This window comes from Canis lupus, chromosome 27 (assembly GCF_003254725.2).
Source record: "Canis lupus dingo isolate Sandy chromosome 27, ASM325472v2, whole genome shotgun sequence".
NCBI classification, from domain to species: Eukaryota; Metazoa; Chordata; class Mammalia; order Carnivora; family Canidae; genus Canis; species Canis lupus.
In genome coordinates this window covers 1,833,487-1,856,003 of record NC_064269.1, presented here as the reverse complement: position 1 = coordinate 1,856,003, position 22,517 = coordinate 1,833,487, and the positions used below count along the sequence as shown (strand labels likewise).

General features: G+C 38.6%; 1 protein-coding gene across 3 annotated transcripts in view; it reads left to right on the top strand.

The window, feature by feature from the left end:
* SP1 (Sp1 transcription factor) overlaps positions 1-22,517 on the top strand; it is a 43,592-nt gene that overhangs the window by 3,353 nt on the left and 17,722 nt on the right. The window lies entirely within an intron of this gene.

Below are 22,517 nucleotides of genomic sequence, written 5' to 3'. Positions count from 1 at the left end.
GGAACTCACTTAACGGAAACTTTTTTCAGTTACTCTTATGAGAAACGGGCACTTCTGGGCAATGTCTCTGGGGTCATTGTACTTCAGTGCTTTTGGTGTTACAGAACAAGGGTCACCAAACTTTTTCTGTGAAGGGCCAGATGGGAGATATTATGGGCTAGTGGGCTAGTATCACATAATCTTCTTTGTTTTTATGCAACCCTTTAAAAATGTAAAAACATTCTTACCTCAAGGGCTTTATTTGGCCTGTGGGCCCACTTCTTTGGTAGGATGAGGATTGATTATAAACTTGACCTGTTTGTGGGAAAGTTATTAAATAATCAGGTAATTTTTACAAACTGTAATTCTTAAGTGAGGGAAAAGTGATATAGTGGGTTCCGGAAGTATTTAAAAAAAAAATTCCATAATCTTTAGTTAACTAGAATATCTTACTCTCTGAGCAAGCTTGTTAATTAAGGTTTAATTTTTGTAAACTTCTAGTTGCTTTAAAAGCATCTTTCTGGTCTCACCTTACATTTTTAAAGAGCTTCCTAGGTAATTCTGGTACTTCCTAGCTAGGAGAGCCACTTCCTAGATGCTTTGAAAGTAGCTTATGGTTGAGTAGGGGGGTGGGGAGAGAATGGGAGTAAAGCCTGAAATGGAGTGGGGAGGTGTGAGAGGAGTTAGGAATAAGGAGAGCATTGAAGGGAGAGAGTCCTCAGGGAAGAGGTATGTATTGGAATGTATGTTGAATCATTTGACCACAATATTCAATTGTTTGTTTTAAACAGTGTTTCACTGTTGGTTAATTTGAAATTGGAAATATGTCCACTTAAAAAAATGAAAATCTATTTAGAATTTATTTTAAATTCTGTGGTGATGGAGCTAATCTTTAATAAAGCACAAGCAGAGGATACTATTGTTTTTTTTTTTAAGATTTATTTCTTTTGGGGGGGAGGAGCAGAGGGAGAAGGGAAAGAGAGACCCAAGCAGACTGCTCGCTGAGTGTGGACTCGGACACTGGGTCAGTCTCATGACCCTGAGATCAGACCTGAGCCGAAATCAAGAATCGGACGCTTTAACCGACTGCACCACCCAGTGGGATACTATAGATTTTAATATTCTGACATGATACATAAAAATTATGATGGGAAATGGTTTAATATCACTGAACTTAGCTTTATCAGAATATATGTGGGTTTATTAATTGTATATTTTTATTGTAGAGTTCTCATTTCACTTAAACTGGTTGTTATATAAAAGAGGTTAACAAATAGCCGTATTTCCTGCCGCCTGCAGTTTTGGAAAATGGTGGGGGGAGGTCTGCTGAAGTTCCCTAATTTTCTTATGTACTTGAGGTGTGTTTAAAATGACTACATTTTGAGCCTTAACAATTTTCTTAATGAATCAGATCTTGGAATAAAAGTCAGAGCTGAAAGGGACCCAAGAAGTCATGTAGTACAACTGCCTTCTTTTCTAAGGGCACGGAGTTACAGAGAAACAGTTAAGTGGTGAGACGACATATAGTTAGAGCTAGGGCTTGTGGTTAACTCTAGTGTAGGGCATTACTTATTAGTTTTAATTTAGGACATAAGAAATCCTTTAGATTGTTAATGTTTTAGAAAAGATATCTTTGCTTATTTGATAATTAATGCTCTAGAGCTGGCAAGTGTTTCACAGGCTAAAAATTATGGCAATAGAAGTGGGAAAAGTTAATGAAAGCAACAGCCTGGAAAATTAGACACTTGCTACACTAGTATGTTTTCTCTTTGCTCTTGGGTTGTTGTATCCAGCAGTTTTGCTCTTCCTCAAAGGAAAGCAAAGCTGTGGGATTGTTCCTTGGTAATAATTTGGATCCTTGCAATTTCTAAAGAGGTTTAGAACTTAGGCGCTAGAGAACAGTTATGAGGCACTCTCATTGCTAAATCATGCTCTGGGGAAGTCTGCCATTTAATATGTCATAGGATAGGGCTACCTAGCTATTATTGATGGTCTCAGAGCTTAAGAAAATGCATGCCTTTTCTGTGAAGTAGCAGCAGCTTGACATTCACTAATGAGAGAATGAGTCTCTGAAAGGCCATTTTGTGAGTTAAGATTGGTTGCCTCATTAATAGTGGTTTCTGAAGATAAAAAGTTTCCTCCTTTCTGATTAGTTTTGCTTGTGCAACATTTTTTTCTTCTTCAATTGGTCAGTCGACTTTGTCCTTCATGAAAGATAATAAAATCATTTCCTAGAAGTTTTAGCGCTGTTCAGCTGTTGCCTGGCTGCTAAAAAATATCTCCTTTTACCCCCTTTTCTGGTATATAGTAATTTTACTGGAAAAACTCAATCTCTTGGCAGTATAACGTAGTAGAAAGAGTCTTGGATATGAAATCATCTATAGATAAGTGGATAGATACGTAGCACTCTACGAAGTGAGACATTATTAGGTGGCTGTGGAAGACTGCAACTTCCAGGGCATTCACTTAGGCTGTTTAGATTTATTGTTTTAAAAAATCATCTTTTAGAAATTGTTTAAGCTTTTCTGTTGACTTTCAGTGTTTATTTCTGTTTGCTGAATACACAGGCAAAGGCGCAGACTTAGAACCAAAGTAAGCCAGGCATCTCAGTATCCTGTGTTTTTTTATGGCTCAGCCCCTGGTGGGTGGTAGTGAGGAGGGGACCACCCAGTAAATGGAGTATAGTTTCCAGACAGCGAAATGATCTATGAGCTCTGAGGTTGCTTTTATTTTTATTTTTTTAAGTTATCAGCAGCTTTTTTTGTTTTTAAATCAACACTCTTTCCCAGTTATCAGCACCCTTTCCTCTCATTTTGTAGTTACAATCTCACAGATCTTGTTTTTTTCCAGTTTAAAACTTCAGGTTTTTTTCTCAGACACTGCTATGTCCTGAAAACTCTTCCACCAGGTTGAGGGGGAGCCAGCTTTGAAAGACAGTTTGTATGACTTCGTGGGAGTTCTGCCTAATAAAGAGTTCAGGGTTAGTCTTTGGCAGGAGAATAGAACATATTTCCTTGATGGCTATAATTCACTCAAGAAACAAATTTCAGGCACTAAAAATAAAAATTTCACATCTGCTTGGTTTTATCGGGGTCAGGAAAATGTCTTCTCTTAGAAGTTAAGTTGAACGTGATACCAGAGTTACTTTGCCAACGGTATCGCTAAACTTGGGGTCAGATTGCTGAGACCTAATTTATTAAAAAGTTGTATTTTAGACTAGTGTATATGAACATTAGTGACTAGTAGGTTTAGTTGGTTTAAATGTGTTCAGAGTTACTCTTTTGCAAAACATCATACCAGATAATTTATTAAAATAATATACTTTATCAAATACAATGTCAAATGTTTCTGCATCATTTGCCTTTTTAATCTAATATATTTGTTTCTGAAGATAATGTTAGTGCTTTTAACTGATTTCAATTTAAAAGGTCCCCTTTAAAACCAAAGTGCCTTCATTGAGAAGACAGTCCTCAGACCTTTTCAGTTGCTCCTATTTATTCATTCCAGTGGCTTTTTGTAAATGACGTCATTGTTAAATCACGTCTCATTGTGTAACGTGGCCATTTTAGTTCTTAATTAAATAACAAGAGCACAAGGATACCTGGTGTTTCAGGAAACTTTAGTATCTGTTTTATTCTTACATCTTCCTTTTCTTTTAACTGTTCTACTTTGTAAAGTAGCATATAAATGTTACCACTAATCTAGTTCTGCTCATTTCCTTCTAATTGTTTTGTTTTTCCTCCTTGAACATGTTTTGAGATGTAAGATGAACATCTGTAGAAAAGCTTTATTACATAAAGCTTTGTAAGTTACTTACTGGATGTCTGTAAATGTTAATAGATAGTATTAATTGAAATTTTCCACTTTGCTATGTATTTTTCATATTTCTTACAGGTGTATCAACAATAGAGCTCTCCCTTTCTTTGCATTATTATTCAGGCTCTGGAGTGCTGAAGTGTTACTTTAAATGTAAATGCCCAGATTGTGACTATATTGTTAATACTATGCTAAATTTTAAGAATTGTTTCTCTTAGAAAACCCTGAAAAAGTTTCTGTATTAAGATTTTTTTTTTCAGAAAAAAAAAAAAAAAAAAGATTTTTTTTTCAGAGTTGGTTGCAAATCTGGGCTATAATTTGAATTTGCACTTTTGCTCCAACATTTTTTAAACTTTGAATGGCTTATGGAAACTGGGCAGTATTACTTGTTTGACAAGTTTGGATGTGCCTAATTTACTATGACTCTAACTCTGTATCTGAGTACAAAATAAATAATAATTTTGAAGGAGTTAAAATATATTTGCATCAAGACAAAGACTTTACTGTTAAGAGATGAGAAAACTAAGTTTAAAAAATCTATACATCTCTGGAAACTTGTAAAATATTATTTTTATTTATTTTTATTTTTTTATTTTTTTAAAATTTTATTTATTTATGATAGTCACACAGAGAGAGAGAGAGACAGAGAGGCAGAGACATAGGCAGAGGGAGAAGCAGGCTCCATGCACCGGGAGCCCGATGTGGGATTCGATCCCGGGTCTCCAGGATCGCGCCCTGGGCCAAAGGCAGGCGCTAAACCGCTGCGCCACCCAGGGTTCCCTATTTATTTATTTTTAAAAGAGTTTATGTATTTATTCATGAGAGAGACACAGAGAGAGGCGGAGACACAGGAAGAGGGAGAAGCAGGCTCCATGCAAGGAGCCTGATGCGGGACTCGATCCCGGGATTCCAGGATCACGACCTGAGCCAAGGGCAGCGCTCAACTGCAGAGCCACCCAGGTGTCCCTTAAAAAATTATTTTTCTAGGAAAGGAAATATTTGCTGCAAATAATCTAAAAAAGGTTAAATGCTATCGAGATGGATCTTTTCAAATTATTCAATATGTTCTTCATTGAATTGACCCTTTTTGATGACTTTTTTTTTTTTTTAAGATTTTATTTATTCATGAGAGACACAGAGAGAGAGAGAGAGGGAAGCAGAGACACAGGCAGAGAGAGAAGCAGGCTCCATGCACGGAGCCTGATGTGGGATCACCGGGACTCCAGGATCACGCCCTGAGCTGAAGGCAGAGGCTCAACCATTGAGCCCCCCAGGTGTCCCCCCCTCCCTTTTTTTTTTCTTTTACAGGACTTCTCTCAAATAGAAAAATGGATTTGTTTTTCTGAAGTGTTACTAACATTGGTAGTCTAAGATAACAGGAAAAAATAGCATGGTTAATGAACAACTTCTTTGTAAACTTTTTATGAATCGTAATTCGTTGTGATCAGATTAATTTGAATTTATTTAATCTGTAATTTAATGAAATATAATTAGTGATGTGATCAAAACATTAAGAAGAGAGGAACAAGATGGCAAAAGAGAAATCAAAGACCTACAGTCACTTTGAAAACCTGAAGGTCAGCTGTGTCATTGAGGTGTGTGTGTAGAAGAATTTTTACAATTAAGATGTGATGTGTTTTCCCTGACTGTACCTTTCTTATTTTTTTCCTGATATGCTTGAGACATTTTCATAGCAAACTTTTATTGTTCCTCATCTGTTGTTTTCCATGTTACCAGGAAATTCCCTTTCAGTGCCTGCCTTCTCTACCCACCACATTTCTGATTTGAAAAAAATATATTATCCTGACATACTTGTGGGGCATGCAGTTTGAGAGACTATATAGGGTCCAATTTTGTCCAGGCTGACATAGACAATGTATAATATTTTTCTTTCTTTTTTTTTTTTTTTTTTTTTTTGAGTTTTAAGAATTTTTTTTTTTTTTAACATACTATTAGTTACGGTCACTGGTGGTATGTGAAAATACTATGCTTAGAATTCTTTGGCAGTTTTTTGCACTCGTGAAAAACTATATTTTAATTTTATACAGACTATTTGTCTTAAGGTAAAAAGCTTTTAATTCTGAAAACTGCATTTGGAAATTTTCCATATTATCAAGAACTTCTTTGTTTGGTTTGGTGTTCTCTTAACAGAATATCTTGTTGGCATTATCATGTTTTGAATGGCCTCCTTGTTTAGCCTTTTTTTTTTTTTTTCCTTGTTTAGCCTTAATGCTATTAAGAAATTCAATAATATTCATGGTTCAGTTAACTTACCAAGGCATTTACTGAACCACCAGTATACTTAGTAATATAATTGCTCCCAGCAGGCTTCAGAGTTAGAGACAAAAGTGTAATGGGGGAAAAGTGTGATAGTGAAAATGGGTTCCATTTTTTGATGCTTTAGCAAAATTTATTGAGCATTTATTATGTGTCAAATGTGCTAGGCTCTCAGAATTCACTGAAACGGATAATGGTTCTTGCCTTCGTGGAGCTCCAGTTGCTGTTGTGCTGTAGTTATTTACACTTAGTGCACTTCAGAAAGGACAAGTTTTCACATGGCTAATATTGAGAGTTGCAGAAAATATAAGGAATAATAGGGCCACACTATTTTGGATTTTAGTTTTCTCTATGTTATATATTATCAACACTGAGCCACCCAGATGCCCCTAAGTCTTAAAAATTTTATTTCAGTAACTGAAGTGGTGGTATTACAGAATACTATTATATTATCTAGATGTGCCTTATCATAAAAATTTAAGAAAGAAGCATTTCATTTTAAATAGATACATGTAATGGGGCTTGCATGAAATAGGCATCTTCATTTCCTACACTTCTTTCTTGGTATTGAATACTCCATGGACTATTTGATTTTTAATCATCGCTTTGCTTGCAGAGGAATTTGATGCTGTTTAAAAGTGGTACCAGCCTGGAGTGTCTGGATGGCTCAGCCAAATGGTGCATTCGGGTCAGGTCATGGTCCTGGGATCGACCCCACATTAGGCTCCCTGCTCAGCGGGGAATCTGCTTCTTCTCCCTCTGATCCTCCCCGCTGCTTGTGCGCATGTGCTTGCTCTCTCTCTCTCTCTCTCAAATGAATAAATAAAAAATGTTTAAAAAAAAAAAGTAGTACCAGCCAAGAAATTTGTTCCTTTCCAAAAAGCCGAGCATCAGACTTAACAGTGAAGTTTTCATTTAGCTGCCTTAAAGCCTCACTGCCATATGTTACATTGTTCAGAGTGATTCTCTTAGTGAGAATGTTACTAAAGGACTAGTGTTGCATCTTCTGAAGACCCCTGATAAAAGTGGGATACCCAGGGACGCCTGTGTGGCTCAGTGATTGAGCGTCTGCCTTCTGCTCAGGGGGTGATCCCGGAGTTCAGGGATCAGGTCCCACATTGGGCTCCCCGTGGGGAGCCTGCTTCTCCCTCTGCCTGTGTCTCTGCCTCTCTGTGTGTCTCTCATGAATGAATAAATAAAATATTTTTTAAAAAAATTCAGATCCCCAGTGGAGACTTGTTTGGAGATGCCACAAGCTGGCATTATGCTCAACATGTCCTACAAGATTGTATCTAGAGGAAACAAAAACATAAAGATTATGTGGGAAAATATAAGCTGTTTGGTTAGGAAGTCAGGTTTAGAAACTTTTCTAGGGATCCCTGGGTGGCTCAGTGGTTTAGCACCTGCCTTCTGCCTGGGACGTGATCCTGGAGTCCTGGGATTGAGTCCCACATCAGGCCCCTGCATGGAGCCTGCTTCTCCCTCTGCCTGTGTCTCTGCCTCTCTCTCTCTGTGTTTCTCATGAATAAATAAATAAAATCTTTAAAAAATAAAATTTAAATAAAAAACAATAGAAGCTTTTCTAGTTCTGGTTCAAAACTGCCATCAGGTCCATGCACCTGCCTTCTGAAAGCTGAAATGGAAGTTGATAATGAATTGTATACTGCCCAGGAATGATTGTATTTATAAATGAATTATATTGTGTTATGTCTTCTGTTTTCCTGTACTCCCTCTACCCTACCCTTTTTTTCTATCCCCAGCCTCCCATGAGACATTGGTACTATGAACAAATTCAGGAGCTTAATAAAGAGAACTGTCCCCCCTGCTCCCCCATTTGTTATACGCTGTTATAAAGGAGAATGAAATGGCTCTTTGGGAAGTGTAATATAAAAATCTACAAAATTGTTGGGAAATAATTTAGGATGAGTTTTCCCACTTAATACTTTTTTGGATGGGAAGTGATATGGATGACTGACTGTAAATGGGATCTTAAACTTAGAATACTGTTTTTGTTTTATGTCCTTTTTTTTTTTTTTTTTTTTTTGACAAATGAACCTCTCACATCCTGTGTAACATAGGTTGAATGGTTTAGCTATGGATATAATCTTTAATCTGATGTATGAAATAACTCCAGCTTTAAAACTAGCGGTAATTGATTGAATATCCTTTGTGAAAGAGAAAGAAAGCTTATTCTGAGGTAAGATATTTAGCATGGACAAGAAAGTGACATATGGTATTTGTAGGCAGACCCACAAGGGTCCAAGTCATAACTTTGCTTCTTACTGGCTTTGTGACTCAGGGGAAGTTCTTCATCTTCTCTGAGCTGAGGTTTCTTTATTTGTAAAAGAGGGTTAAGAGATTATTAGGATTAAATGAGTTAGATAACCTGTAGGAGCACATAATGGGTACTTAACACATTAGTGCCCATATCTCAGTAAAAGTTCCATTCTATGTAGTCCTCCCATTCAATTAAAAGTAGGGTATTAATCACTTAATTCAGGGCTGTTCTTCCAGGTTGTTGAAGTGTCCAGGTCTTTAAGTTTTTTTCTTTATTTTCTTCATTGGTGCAGTCATTAAACTATCACAACTACCAAAGGAAGTAAATTCCAGTTAGTATGCTTTGTTCTGTCATAAACCATTCTAGTAAAAAAGATAGTTGACAGTAGAGAAAGTTTCTAGAATTATCCATGGATTTTCTTTTTCTTTATTTCTCATTGGCCTGGCTATGAACTTGTGCAGTGTATGTTTTCTCTACAGACTGCCGCTAGATTGACATTCTTGATGAACACTTTGCTAATACCCCATCTAATGATGATAATTGGGTTTCTTTTTATTTCAATGAATTATTTTTCTGTCCCCATTTCTTTTAAAGAGTTGTTTGATTCTCTGTAAATTAACAGAACTTCATTTATTTCTTTTACCTTTCTGGAATTCATTGTTACTAAAGCATTATTTTACTTCATTTTCCACTCTCAGCTGATTCCTGTCTCACCTGTTACATCCTTTCCATTCCCAAGTAACCCCCAACACATCAGAAGTGATGTGAAGGGGCAGCCCAGGTGGCTTAGCGGTTTAGCGCTGCCTTCAGCCCAGGACGTGATCCTGAAGACCCGGGATCGAGTCCCATGTTCGGGCTCCCTGCATGGAGCCTGCTTCTCCCTCTGCCTGTGTCTCTGCCTCTCTCTCTCTCTCTGTCTCTCATGAATAAATAATCTTAAAAAAAAAAAGTGACGTGAAGTGATTTAAGACTTCTAGGCAGATAGAAAGAATAATACAATGGATATTCTTTTACCTATATCCCAGTTAATAAAACAGTAGATTATAAATATTACTAAGGCTCATAAAATAGGGCAGCCCTGGTGGCGCAGCGGTTTAGCACCGCCTGCAGCCCAGGGCGTGATCCTGGATACCCTGGATAGAGTCCCACGTCAGGCTCTCTATATGATGCCTGCTTCTCCCTCTGCCTGTGTCTCTGCCCCTCTCTCTCTCTCCCTCTCTCTCTCTCTCTGAATAAATAAATAAAATCTTTAAGAAAAAAATAAAGCTCATAAAATAAATCTGCCTTAACATTTTTTAACATTGCTACTGAACTATATGATTTTATTAAGTAATGGTTGTTTTAATTGTGCTTATGTACACACTTTTTTCTATTGTACGATGAAAGAAACTGGTTAAGTCTGAACTATTAATTTGTGGTTTTGGAATTTCTTGACTTCCATTCATCTATGGAACAAGAATGATTATGCTTGCTTAGTTCTTTGTGGTGATGTAGATTCATAGATGTACAAACACATAAAAACAAATATCTAAGACTGATTATTCTTTGTACAAGTTTAGGTATCTCTTTTAGTTCTTAAATGTCTATAGGGAAGGGACTCTCTCTTTCTATTTCCTTTTTTTTTTTTTTTTTTTTTTAGATTGGGAGTGTGCACATGTACAAGTGGGGGGAGGGGCAGACTCCCAGCTGAGCAGGGAGCCAGATACAGCTGAGTCCAGGGCCCCAGGATCATGACCTAAGCTGAAGGCAGAGGCTTAACCCACTGAGCCACCCAGGAGCCTCTCTTTTCTTTATACAGGGTAGATTTGATACCATAAACATACGGGTGCAGAATAAATGATCTGAAGAGAGAGCACTGGTTGTCCGCAAAGGACTGCTGATGTTAATTACAGTTTCCTTGTGGGAAATGGCAAAATTCAAAGGATTTGCTTTAGAAAGATCTATAGAGCTGGGCCACTTAGGTGACTCCGGTCAGGTGTCTGCCTGTGGCTCAGATCATGATTCCAGGATCCTGGAATCAAGCCTCATATCAGGCTTCCTGCTCAGCAGGGAGCCTGCTTCTTCCTCTGCCCCCTACTTGTGCTTGCTCTGTCTCTCTAGTGCTCTCTCTCTCAAATAAATGAGTAAATCTTTAAAAAATCTCTAGAGCTAAAAAAAAAAAAAAAAAAAAAAATCTCTAGAGCTGAAATTAGAAACCTTTGAGGATAGGAAAAAAAAACTTTTGTTTAAATGATACTGGTAAAAACATTAAACAACACAAATGTAGAAAAAAAGTAAAAATTAATTGAAGTTTAGCTATCCAAAGATATCCACTGTTGAAATTCTGATGAACATCCAGCCAGCTTTTTGTACTTTTGTGTATAATTTACAAAGAAGTCTATATACAATCTTAATTAATATTTTAATAGAATTATACTATCAGTATTTATTTTTACCAGACAATACAGTATGAACATCTTTCCTATAAATAATAATAAATGTACCTTTGCATCATTTTAAATGATCATAAGGTAATTTCATAGTATGTACTAGAATTTACTTAACCCTGTTGTTTCCACAGTTTCACTGTTATAAGCAGTGCTGTGGTGAACATTTAAGTTCACACTTTTTATTTTTTAACTTTTAAAATAATTTTATTGTTTTTGAAGATTTTATTTATTCATGAGAAAGAGAGAGGCAGAGACATAGGCAGAGAAAGAAGCAGGCTCCCCTCAAGAAGCCCGATGTGGCACTCGATCCCAGGACCCCTGGATCACGCCCCAAGCCAAAGGCAGATGCTCAACCACTGAGCCACCCAGGCGTCCCAAGTTCATTTTTTTTTTTTTTTTAATTTTTATTTACTTATGATAGTCACAGAGAGAGAGAGGCAGAGACACAGGCAGAGGGAGAAGCAGGCTCCATGCACCGGGAGCCCGATGTGGGATTCAATCCCGGGTCTCCAGGATCGCGCCCTGGGCCAAAGGCAGGCACCAAACCGCTGCGCCACCCAGGGATCCCCTATGAGGTATATTTCTAAGAGAAAAGGGTACGTAGGTCCACATGGAATCTTGCACAAAAATGTTTATAGCAGCATTATTCATAACTGCCAAAAGATAGATACAACCTAAATATTCATTGACAAAGTATGTATTCATATGAGGGAGTATTATTCAGCCATAAAAAGAAACGAAGTATTGATACATGCTACAATGTGGGTGAGCAAGGAAAACATTATGTTAAGTGAAAGAAATAAACTGGAGAAAAAAAGGTCATATATTTTATGGTTTTATTTATATGACTTCTCTAGATCAGGAAAATCCATAGAGAGAGTGTTTGCCAGGGTATGGGGTGAAGAAAAAATGGGGAATGATTGGATATGGATGTCTTTCTGAGGTGATGAAAGTTTTGAAAGTAGAGAGGTGGTGGTTGCAAAGCATGGTGAGTAGTACACTGAATGCCACTGAATTGTACACTTTAAAATAGTTAATTGAATGTTATGTGAATTTCATGTTAATTTTTTTAAAAACTCCAAAAGAGGCTCCTGGCTGGCTCAGTTGGTGGAGCATATGACTCTTGATCTCAGTGTTGTGAGTGCAAGCCTCATGTTGGCCATAGAACATACTTTTAAAAATTCTATGGGCGCCTGGGGTGGCTCAGTCCTCTAAGCATCTGACTCTTGATTTCTGCTCAGGTCATGATCTCAGGGTTGTGGGATTGAGCCCCAAGTCAGGCAGGCTCTGTGCTCAGCTGGGAGTTAGCTTGAGATTCTCTCCCTCTCCCCTCTCTCCCATATGTACTTTCTCTGTCTCTTGGTCTCTGTCTCTCTAAAATAAATCTTTGAAAAAAAAATTCTAAGTGTTGGTAGGTCAAAGGTTTTATACATTTAGTTTTGATATTGGGCAGCCCTGGTGGCTCAGAGGTTTAGCGCCACCTTTAGCCCAGGGTGTGATCCTGGAGTCCCGGGATCAAGTCCCGCATCGGGCTCCCTGCATGGAGCCTGCTTCTCCCTCTGCCTGTGTCTCTGCCTCTCTCTCTCTCTCTCTCTCTCTCTCTCTGTGTCTCTCATGAATAAATAAATAAAATCTTTAAAAAAAAATAAAGTTTCGATATTTATAGTTAAAGTGATTTTCAGAAAGCTAGCAATTTATAGCTAGCATTAATATTAATCTTTGCAAAAAAAAATATATCAATCTTTGCCAGGGACGCCTGGGTGGCTCAGTTGGTTAAGTGTCTGCCTTTGGCTCAGGTCGTTATCCTGGAGTGCTGGGATGGAGCCCCTCATAGGGCTCTCTGCTCAGTAGAATCTGCTTCTCCCTCTCTCTCTGCCCCTCCCCCTACACCTTCTCTCTCTCTCTCTTTTCTCACTCATTCTTTCAAATAAATAATATAGTTAAAAATATAATAGCCTTTGCCAATATGAGGGGGGAAAGATTCTTGCTTTATTTTATTTTAATTTTAATTTTTTTTAAAGGTTTTATTTATTTATTCATGAGAGACAGAGAGGCAGAGACACAGGCAGAAGGAAAAGCAGGCTCCCTCTGGGTAGCCTGATGTGGGACTCGATCCCGGGACCCTGGGGTCACACCTTGAGCCCAAGACAAATGCTCAATCACTGAGCTACCCAGGTGCCCCTCATTATTTTCTTATTGGTCTTACACATTTCTTGCTGCTTTAAGCTTAGTATTTTGGGTTTTGTTGCCATCGTGGATAGGACCTTTTCTTCCATTTTATTTATTATTATTTTCAGATGTTACTTTTTTCTTTTTTTATTTTAGAGAAAGTGTATGCTTGTGGGCAGGGGTGGGAGGGAGGTGAGGGGCAGGAGGAGAGGGAGAGAAAGAATCGCAAGCAGGCTCCATGCCCATTGTGGAGCCGGATGTACAGCTTCCAGCTCAGGACCCTGAGATCATGACCTGAGCCAAAATCAGGAGTCGGATGCTCAACCAGCTGTGCCATCCCCGCCACCCCCATTTTATTTCTGATTCTTTTGTGTATATATGAAAGCTGTTGACTTAACGGACATTGATTTTATAATGGCTATCTTACTGTAATCTTATTGCTTTCAATATTTTTAATGATTTTCTTTAGGTTTCCAGGTATACAGTCTTATCTGCAAATAATTTTACCTACTACTTTCTAATGTTTATACCTCATTTCATTCTTGTCTTGCTAATAAGATTACCACTATTACTGTCCCAAGAACAGAGAACTTAAAATACAAAATATATTAGGTAAAATATGTCTGAATTATCCATTGCCATATTAAGCAGTAGTGAAGGAAACCAGTATAAGAAAAAGGGTAGGGCTCCCTGGGTGGCGCAGTGGTTTAGCGCCTGCCTTTGGCCCAGGGCGCGATCCTGGAGACCCGGGATCGAATCCCACGTCAGGCTCCCGGTGCATGGAGCCTGCTTCTCCCTCTGCCTATGTCTCTGCCTCTCTCTCTCTCTGTGACTATCATAAATAAATAAAAATTAAAAAAAAAATCTAAGTTTGTTCAACTGTACCATTATAGTGCATTAAGTGTATGTAATGGTCCTTATTAATTTTAATCATCAGAAGCTCCTAGTAATTTAAAAACATCTGTTTATGGATACGAACAGTCAAAAAATCTGTCAAAAGGACCTGATTTAAAAACCAACAAGATAAAAAAAAAAGAAAAAGAAAAGAAAACCAACAAGATAGGGGGCACCTGGGTGGCTCAGTTAAGTGTCTGACTCTTGATCTTAGCTCAGGTCTTGACCTCTTGTTGGGCTCCATGCTGGGTGTGGAGTCTACTCAAAAAAAAAAAAACAAAACAAAACAAAAAAGAGGGACGCCTGTGTGGCTCAGTGGTTAAGTGCCTGCCTTTGGCTCAGGGCCTGATACTAGGGTCTCTGGATCAAATCTCACATCGGGCTCCTTGTGTGGAGCCTGTTTCTCTCTCTCTTCTCTCTCTCTCCTGAATAAATAAATAAAATCTTAAAAAAAAAAAAATCAGGAAAATGGTGGAGGCATGAATTAAGTACAAAATTAATTTTAATTTCATCATTTCCTATTTATTTTATCACTGTCTTGCTCTTAACCAAATGACTATATTCACTTAATCTTTTTTTTTTTTTCTTCTCACTTAATCTTTATATACCTCTCCTACAGCTTTCCTTTGGAATGTATATATTTAAGTAAATGAATTTTAAATCATACCAGTCTGAATAATAATAAGTAATTATAGCTAGTTTGGGAGGAATATTAAAGTGAGAGCCTTCCCCTAGAAAATTATCACTGTAGTGAGAGTTGGGGGAAAAGATAATTCTAATTCATTTCTTGGTCTTAAAAAACAGTTTTCACTATGGAATGATGTTGACAGAGGTGGGAAGTAGGTGAAAGCCTTGGAATTTAGAAGAATTTTAGTATGCTAGTAATTAATTTTTGAGATCTTCGTGTTTTTGGACACGATAAATAGGGATATCTATATGTTTGGATTCAACGATACATAATGTAAGACTAGAGTGTTTAGTAAAGAAACATTACCAAAGCTGAAAAAAAATTGGTTTTAATACACATCCAAATTAAACTTCCTCAAATGGTCCCATTTGAAATTTGTGGATTGCCTTTTCCTTTTTTTCTTCTAAACTCCTTTGCTGGGACGGTGGACTTTAAAAACTCCTATCACTTAGTTACAGTGACCCCTACTGGTAAGAATCTTTGACGTCATTGTGCAAATTGTCCCATACTTGAAAACTACCCATTTACTGAGATATGAAACATCAGTTGTTAAATCTATAAAATATTGTTAATAATAAAAGGGTGAGATGCACAGGCTGATTTTTTTTTTCTGTATGTGGTTTTTTTTTTTTTTTTTTTAAGATTTTATTTATTCATGATAGAAAGAGAGGGGGTGGTGCAGAAGCAGAGGGAGAAGCAGGTTCCTGAAGCTGGACTCATTCCTGGGACCCTGGGATCATGACCTGAGCCAAAGGCAGAGGCTTCCCTGCCTAAGCAACTCAGGTGCCCAGTGTATATGTTTTTAATGATATAAGTTAAGTAATCATATTACAGAAAATATGAGAAACAGGAGAAAAGCAAAACTAATAACTACTTCCCATCACAATTCACCAAATTCGGTGTGTTTTCTTCTACTTTATTTAAATTTTAATGTTATTTTTAAACATAGCTTTATTCTTGGCATGCATGTAATTGTTCCTTGGTTCACTAATACGGTATAAGCATTTTTTCCAAGTTATTATGCTTCAGTTAATCATAATTTTTACTGACTGCCTGGTATTCCATCAGATTACTTAGCAGTTTTCTCATTGTTCACATTTTAATCCATTTCTTATATTGCTTTTATAAGTAATTTGTTGGATATCTGTTCAAATGACTTTTTACATATTTGGATAAACTTTTATCTGCCTAGAATTATTTTTGAACAGTCAGGGCAGAGGTATCTATCTTTTTTTAAGGTTTTATTTATTTGTTCATGAGAGACACACAGAGGGGCAGAGACACAGGCAGAGGGAGAAGCAGGCTCCATGCAGGGAGCCTGATGTGGGACTTGATCCTGGGACCCTGGGGTCATGCCCTGAGCCGAAGGCAGAGGCTCACTGCTGAGCCACCCAGATGTCCCAGGGCAGAGGTATCTAAAGTTATTTTGAACATAAGAGCTATCTCTGAGTCTCCTGACATCTAGAGCAGGAAAGGCAACTGGAGATACTACTTGCTATCTTGTGTGATCTCACTAGAGTATGGCTCAATACATTTTAGCATATAACATTAATATGTGGAACATAGCCTATGTGCAATAAAGATTTATTGAATTAAAATTAATAAAATAAATATTTTTCTTCTCCCTCCTGTGGTGCCCCCCCCCATCCCTTGTGGAGTATAGGTGTTTTTTTTTTTTCTTTTTTCTTTTTTTCAATTTTCCCCTCTGAACATTTTTTCTTCTTTTTTTCCTTCTTTATTTTTTAATTTTTTTCTTCTCTCCCCCTTTTTTAAAAAAATTTTATTTATTTATTCATGAGACAGAGAGAGAGAGAGAATGAGGCAGAGACACAAGCAGACTCCACGCAGGGAGCCTGATGTGGGACTCGATTCCAGGTCTCCACGATCAGGCCCTGGGCTAAAGGCGGCACTAAACCGCTGAGCCACCAGGGGTGCCCTCTTCTCTTCCTTTTTAAAAAAGGAATGTTTTGAACTATAGTTTGCTTTTTATTTATTTATTTTTTATTTTATTTTATTTTTTTTTTTACTTTCCTTTTTTTTTTTTTATTTATTTATTTATGATAGTCACAGAGAGAGAGAGAGAGAGAGGCAGAGACACAGGCAGAGGGAGAAGCAGGCTCCATGCACCGGGAGCCCGATGTGGGATCCGATCCCGGGTCTCCAGGATCGCGCCCCGGGCCAAAGGCAGGCGCCAAACCGCTGCGCCACCCAGGGATCCCTATAGTTTGCTTTTTAAAACATCCTAATTGAAGGCAGCTGCCGCCTTCAGCCCAGAGCCTGATCTTGGAGACCCGGGATCTAGTCCCACGTCGGGCTCCCCGCATGGAGCCTGCTTCTCCCTCTGCCTATGTGTGTCTCTGCCTTTCTCTCTCTCTCTCTCTCTCTCATGAATAAATGAATAAAATCTTTAAGAAAAAAAACCATCCTAATTGAGCTGTAACTCATATACCATACAATTCAACCATTTAAAATAATACAGTTTTGTAGATTTTAGTATATTTACACCATTGTGCAACTACCACCACAATCTAAGTTGAGAACATTTTCATTACCCTCAAAAGAAACACTGTGGCCCAATAGCTGTCCTTCCCTATCCTCACTTCTCATTCCCAGCCCTAGACAACCACTACTTGCAGTCTCTATAAATTTGCCACTTCTGGACATTTTATATAAATGGAATCATACAGTATGTGGTCTTTTGTGACTGGCTTCTGTTAGTATAATGTTTGCAAGGTTCACATATGTTGTAGCATGTATCAGTACTTCATTCCTTTTTGTTGCCAAATAGTACTTCATTATGGGGATATACCACATTTTGTTTATCCATTCATCAAACTGACACTCACTTGGCTTGCTTTACGTTTTTGGCATTATGAATAATGCTGTTATGAACATTTGAGTATAAGTTCTTATATGGAAATAAGTTTTTATTTCTTTTTGTTATATACCAGGGAGTGGAGCTACTGGGTTAGATTCAATTTTAATGAATTCCTTTGTATCTTTGAAATCTTAAAAATACAGTAGTCTGACCCTATCTGCTGAGGGTACGTTCAGCCTCCAATGGATGTCTGAACCTGAGGATAGTACTGAACCTTATATATACTGTTGTTTTTTTCTGTACATATAGTTCTATGATAAAGTTTATTTTATAAATTAGGCACTATAAGAGCTTAGCAACAATAATAATAAAACAGCGGTTGTAATAAAATATAAAGTTATGTGAATGGGGGGCTCTGTCACAATATCTTATTGTAAATTTTTTTTTTTAAGATTTTATTTATTTGAGAGAGAGAGAGAGGTAGAGACACAGGCAGAGAGAGAAGCAGGCTCCATGCACGGAGCCTGATGTGGGACTTGATCCCGTAACTCCAGGATCCCGCCCTGGGCTGAAGGCAGATGCTCAACCGCTAAGCCACCCAGGCGTCCTTCAATATCTTCTTGTAAAAAATATGTATTTTATTGTACTGTACTCACCCTTTCTGTGATGATACAAGATGACAAAATGTCTATATGATAAGATGAAGTAAATTGAATTATGTAGGCATTGTGACATAGTGTTAGGCTATAGTTGACCTTCTCACGATAATGTCAAAAAGAGGATTATCTGCCTCCGACTGTGATTGACCCATCGGTAACTGAAACCACAGAAAGAGAATCTGCAGATAAGGAGAGATGACTGTTTTTTTTTGTTTGTTTGTTTGTTTTTTTTAATTTTTATTTATTTATGATAGTCACAGAGAGAGAGAGAGAGAGAGAGAGGCAGAGACATAGGCAGAGGGAGAAGCAGGCTCCATGCACCGGAAGCCTGACGTGGGATTCGATCCCGGGTCTCCAGGATCGCGCCCTGGGCCAAAGGCAGGCGCCAAACCGCAGCGCTACCCAGGGATCCCAAGATGACTGTTTTTATTTATTGCCTCTCTTTTCATATTTCTGGCCGTCTTGCTGTTTCAGTTATGTCCCAGAAACTTTGAAGTTCCCTTAAGCCATTAAATTCTGACTGTTTGGGGCCCCTGGGTGGCTCAGTGGTTGAACATCTATCTGCCTTTGGCTCAGGTCGTGATCCAGGACCCTGGGATTGAGTTGTGCTTTGGAGTTCCCAGAGGGAGCCTGCTTCTCCCTCTGCCTCTCTCATGAATAAATAAATAAAAATCTTAAAAAAAGAAAAAAAATTCTGATTTTACTAAGTTTTTTTTTTAATTTTTTTAATTTTTTATTTATGATAGTCATACAGAGAGAGAGAGAGAGGCAGAGACACAGGCAGAGGGAGAAGCAGGCTCCATGCACCGGGAGCCCGATGTGGAACTCGATCCCGGGTCTCCAGGATTGCGCCCTGGGCCAAAGGCAGGCGCCAAACCGCGGCGCCACCCAGGGATCCCCCTAAATTTTTTTTTTTAAGATTTTATTTATTTATTAGAGAGCGAGAAAGAGCATCAGCAGGGGGGAGATGGAGAAGCAGGCTCCCCACTGAGCCGGGAACCCAATGCAGGTCTCCATCCCAGGACCCCGGGATCATGACTGGAGTCGTAGGCAGTCGCTTAATAGAGCCACCCAGGTGTCCCTACTCCTAAATATTTCTTATTCATGCATTGCTCTTCGTTAGAGCCATAGCCCTACTTAATTTTATTTTATTTTAGTTTAGTTTTTTTTTTTTTGGTTTTTGTTAAGTAGGCTTCCACACTGTGGGGGCTTGACCTTGTGACCCTGCGGTCAAGAGTCACATGCTCTACCAAACGAGCCAGCCAGGCATCTCTCATAACCCTGTTTTAGGCCATCATTATCTTTCACCATTATTGAGTGGAGTAGCTAGCCCAGAATATTCTACTTTTTTCTAATACTTCTGCTTCCAACTCTTATACTCCTTTTTAAAATTTTTAATTTAATTTATTTTTTAAAAGATTTTATTTATTTATTTATTCATGAGAGAGGCAGAGACATAGGCAGAGGGAGAAGCAGGCTCCATGCAGGGAGCCAGATGTGGGATTCGATCCTGGAACTCTGGGATCACGCCCTGGCCTGAAGCTCAACTGCTGAGCCACCCAGGCATCCCTCTTATACTCCTTTTATCAGAGCATGTTATTAACTTTATTTTATAAATTGTAGGGCAGTTATTATAGTTTCATTTTATAACTTCCCAGTAAGATAGAGCCTTTGTAATAGCCAGGATTCTAACTATCACCACAGCTTAATACCGTATCTGGCACTTGTCCTTATTCCTGGATGTTTACTTACTGGGTTAAAAGAGTAGTCACTTTTTTTTTTTAAGATTTCTTTATTTGGGCAGCCCTGGTGGCCTAGCGGTTTAGCACTGCCTTCAGCCTAGGGCATGATCCTGGAGACCCAGGATTGAGTCCCATATCAGGCTCTCTGCATGGAGCCTGCTTCTCCCTCTGCCTGTGTCTCTGCCTCTGTGTGTGTGTGTCTGTCATGAATAAATAAATAAAATCTTAAAAAAAAAAAAAAAGATTTCTTTATTTTAGGAGAGAGCACGGATGGGAGGGGGAGGGGGAGGGGGAGAGAGATTCTTAAGCTGACTCCGGGCTGAGCATGGAGCCTGATCTCACAACCCTGATATCACAACCTAGGCTGAAACCCAGAGTCATATGCTTAACCAACTGTGCCACCCAGGTCCCCATCTTTGTTTTGTTTTGTTTTGTTTTGTTTTAAGTAGGCTCCACACACATTGTGGGGCTTGAACTCATGACCCTGAAATCAAGAGTTGCATGCTTTACTGACTGAGCCAGCCAGGCGCCCCAAGATTAGTCACATTTTAAAGATTTGATCTGCATTGTGCCACCATGTGCTATATATACAAACCATGCTGATTCCCTGCCCTACACTTTTGTGCACTTATGCTACTGGGAGTTGTATGAAAGTGCTTATCTCAGGGCACTTGGGTGCCTCAGTTGGTTAAGTGTCTGACTTTGGTCAAGCTCCCTGCTCAGTGGGGAGTCTGCTTTTTCCTCTCCATCTGTGCTTGCTCACTCTCCCTCTCTCTAATAAAATATATATTTTTTAATAAAATATTTTTTAAAGTGTTTATTTCTTCATGCTCTCTGCCATTTACTTCAGAAAATCAGTCTCATTTGAATATCTGTTTTGGATCTGATGATAACATGTTTTGAAGTTCATCTCTCCACGTCCATCTTCTCCCTTTACTCCACAGTCATGCTACACACCATGTTCTACTCCTTTACATTCCTTCACTTTGTTCCTGGTGTTCCCTCTGCTTGGTTCTCTTGCTGTTTTTCGCCTGGCTAATTCCTACTCATTCTTTAAAGTTTGGTCAAAATGTCAGCTCCTCTAGAAAGTAAACCTCTGAAATTCCAGGCTGGGGAATTTACCTTTTTCAATACCAGAACATCATTGGAATGACTTTTTTTTTTTTTTTTAAGATTTTATTTATTTATTCATGAGAGACAGAGAGAGAGAGGGAGGCAGAGACATAGGCAGAGGGAGAAGCAGGCTCCATACAGGGAGCCTGATGTGGGACTCGATCCTGGGACTCCAGGTTTTTCTTTTTTCTAGTGAACTACAAGCTCTTCAAGAGCAGGAACTATTTCTTTGACTCCTCAGAGCTTAGTATAGTACCTGGAACAACAGAAAGTAAATAATTGATAAACATTTCTACAGCCTACTTTTAGGGAGTCCACACAGTATAGGACACTATAGGGATAAGCCTAAAGGAAGTTTATTTATAGTAAAGCCTGTAAATTGCGTGCATATGTGTATAATATGCTATAATAATTCTATAATCAGGAAAGATTTAATGTGGAAAAAGTAGGTTTAGAACAAAGTTATTTATTTTTAAAGATTTTATTTATTCATGAGAGACACAGAGAGACACAGAGAGAGGTAGAGACACAGGTGGAGGGAGAAGCAGGCTCCACGCAGGGAGCCCGATGTGGGACTCGATCCTGTGACTACAGGATCACGCCCTGGGCCGAAGGCCGACTCTCAACCGCTGAGCCACCCAGGGATCCCTAGAACAAAGTTATATGGATTTGTGTCAAGCACAAATTACTAATGAATTAGCAAAGACTTACGTTCTGGAGCAGGAAGAAATAAGTTTCTGGTATCTGTTTTCTATTCTTATGTAATCTAATTTAATATAAAAGTATCAGAATTCTTTGTTAGATGCTTACCCACTTAGAGTTCTGGGAGCTGGACAGAAAAAATTAAAGGCTCTTACCAATTTGACACACAAAAAATAGTGACACAAAATAATTGTAGGATATACTAAGGTATAAACTACATAGTTAAGAAAAACTGAGGGCCCAGCATAATCATGATTTACTTAAAAAAATATTTTGGGGTGCCTAGGTGCCTTAGTTGTTTGAGCATCCAACTCTTGGATTTCAGCTCCGGTCATGATTTTAAGGTCACGTCAGGCTTTGCTCTGGGTGTAGAGCCTGCCTAAAATCCCCCCTAACCCCCCTCCCCCCATACATGTGCTCTTTTTCTCAAATAAATCAATCTTTAAAAAAAATAATAATTTCTTTTTTTATAGTTAGAGGATGCATATTACACTGTATATACCAAAAACCTATTACAGTAACTTAACCAGGTGTGTGGGTACTTAACTGTTTTTATGTAGCATGAAGTCTGAAGGTAGTGAGTCCAAAGTTCATGTGGCAGCTCAAGGTAACAGTAGAAACCCTGGCCATGTTTACTTTTGCCTTAGTGTGGGACAGCTGCCATGCTTGCAAGGCAGGTGCACCACCTTTGGGCATTGTGACTTCTTTCCAGACAAGATAAAGGAAGGAAAGGTGAAGCTTGATAAAGGAGGCAGCAAGCTTTTAATTGTTCCCATTTATTTATTGAAGATTTTATTTATTTATTAGTGAGAGACAGAGAGAGAAGGGCAGAGACACAGGCAGAGGGAGAAGCAGGCTCCATGCAGGGAGCCCAACATGGGACTCGATCCTGGGTCTCCAGGATCATGCCCTGGGCTGAAGGCAGCGCTAAACCGCTGAGCCCGGGCTGCCCT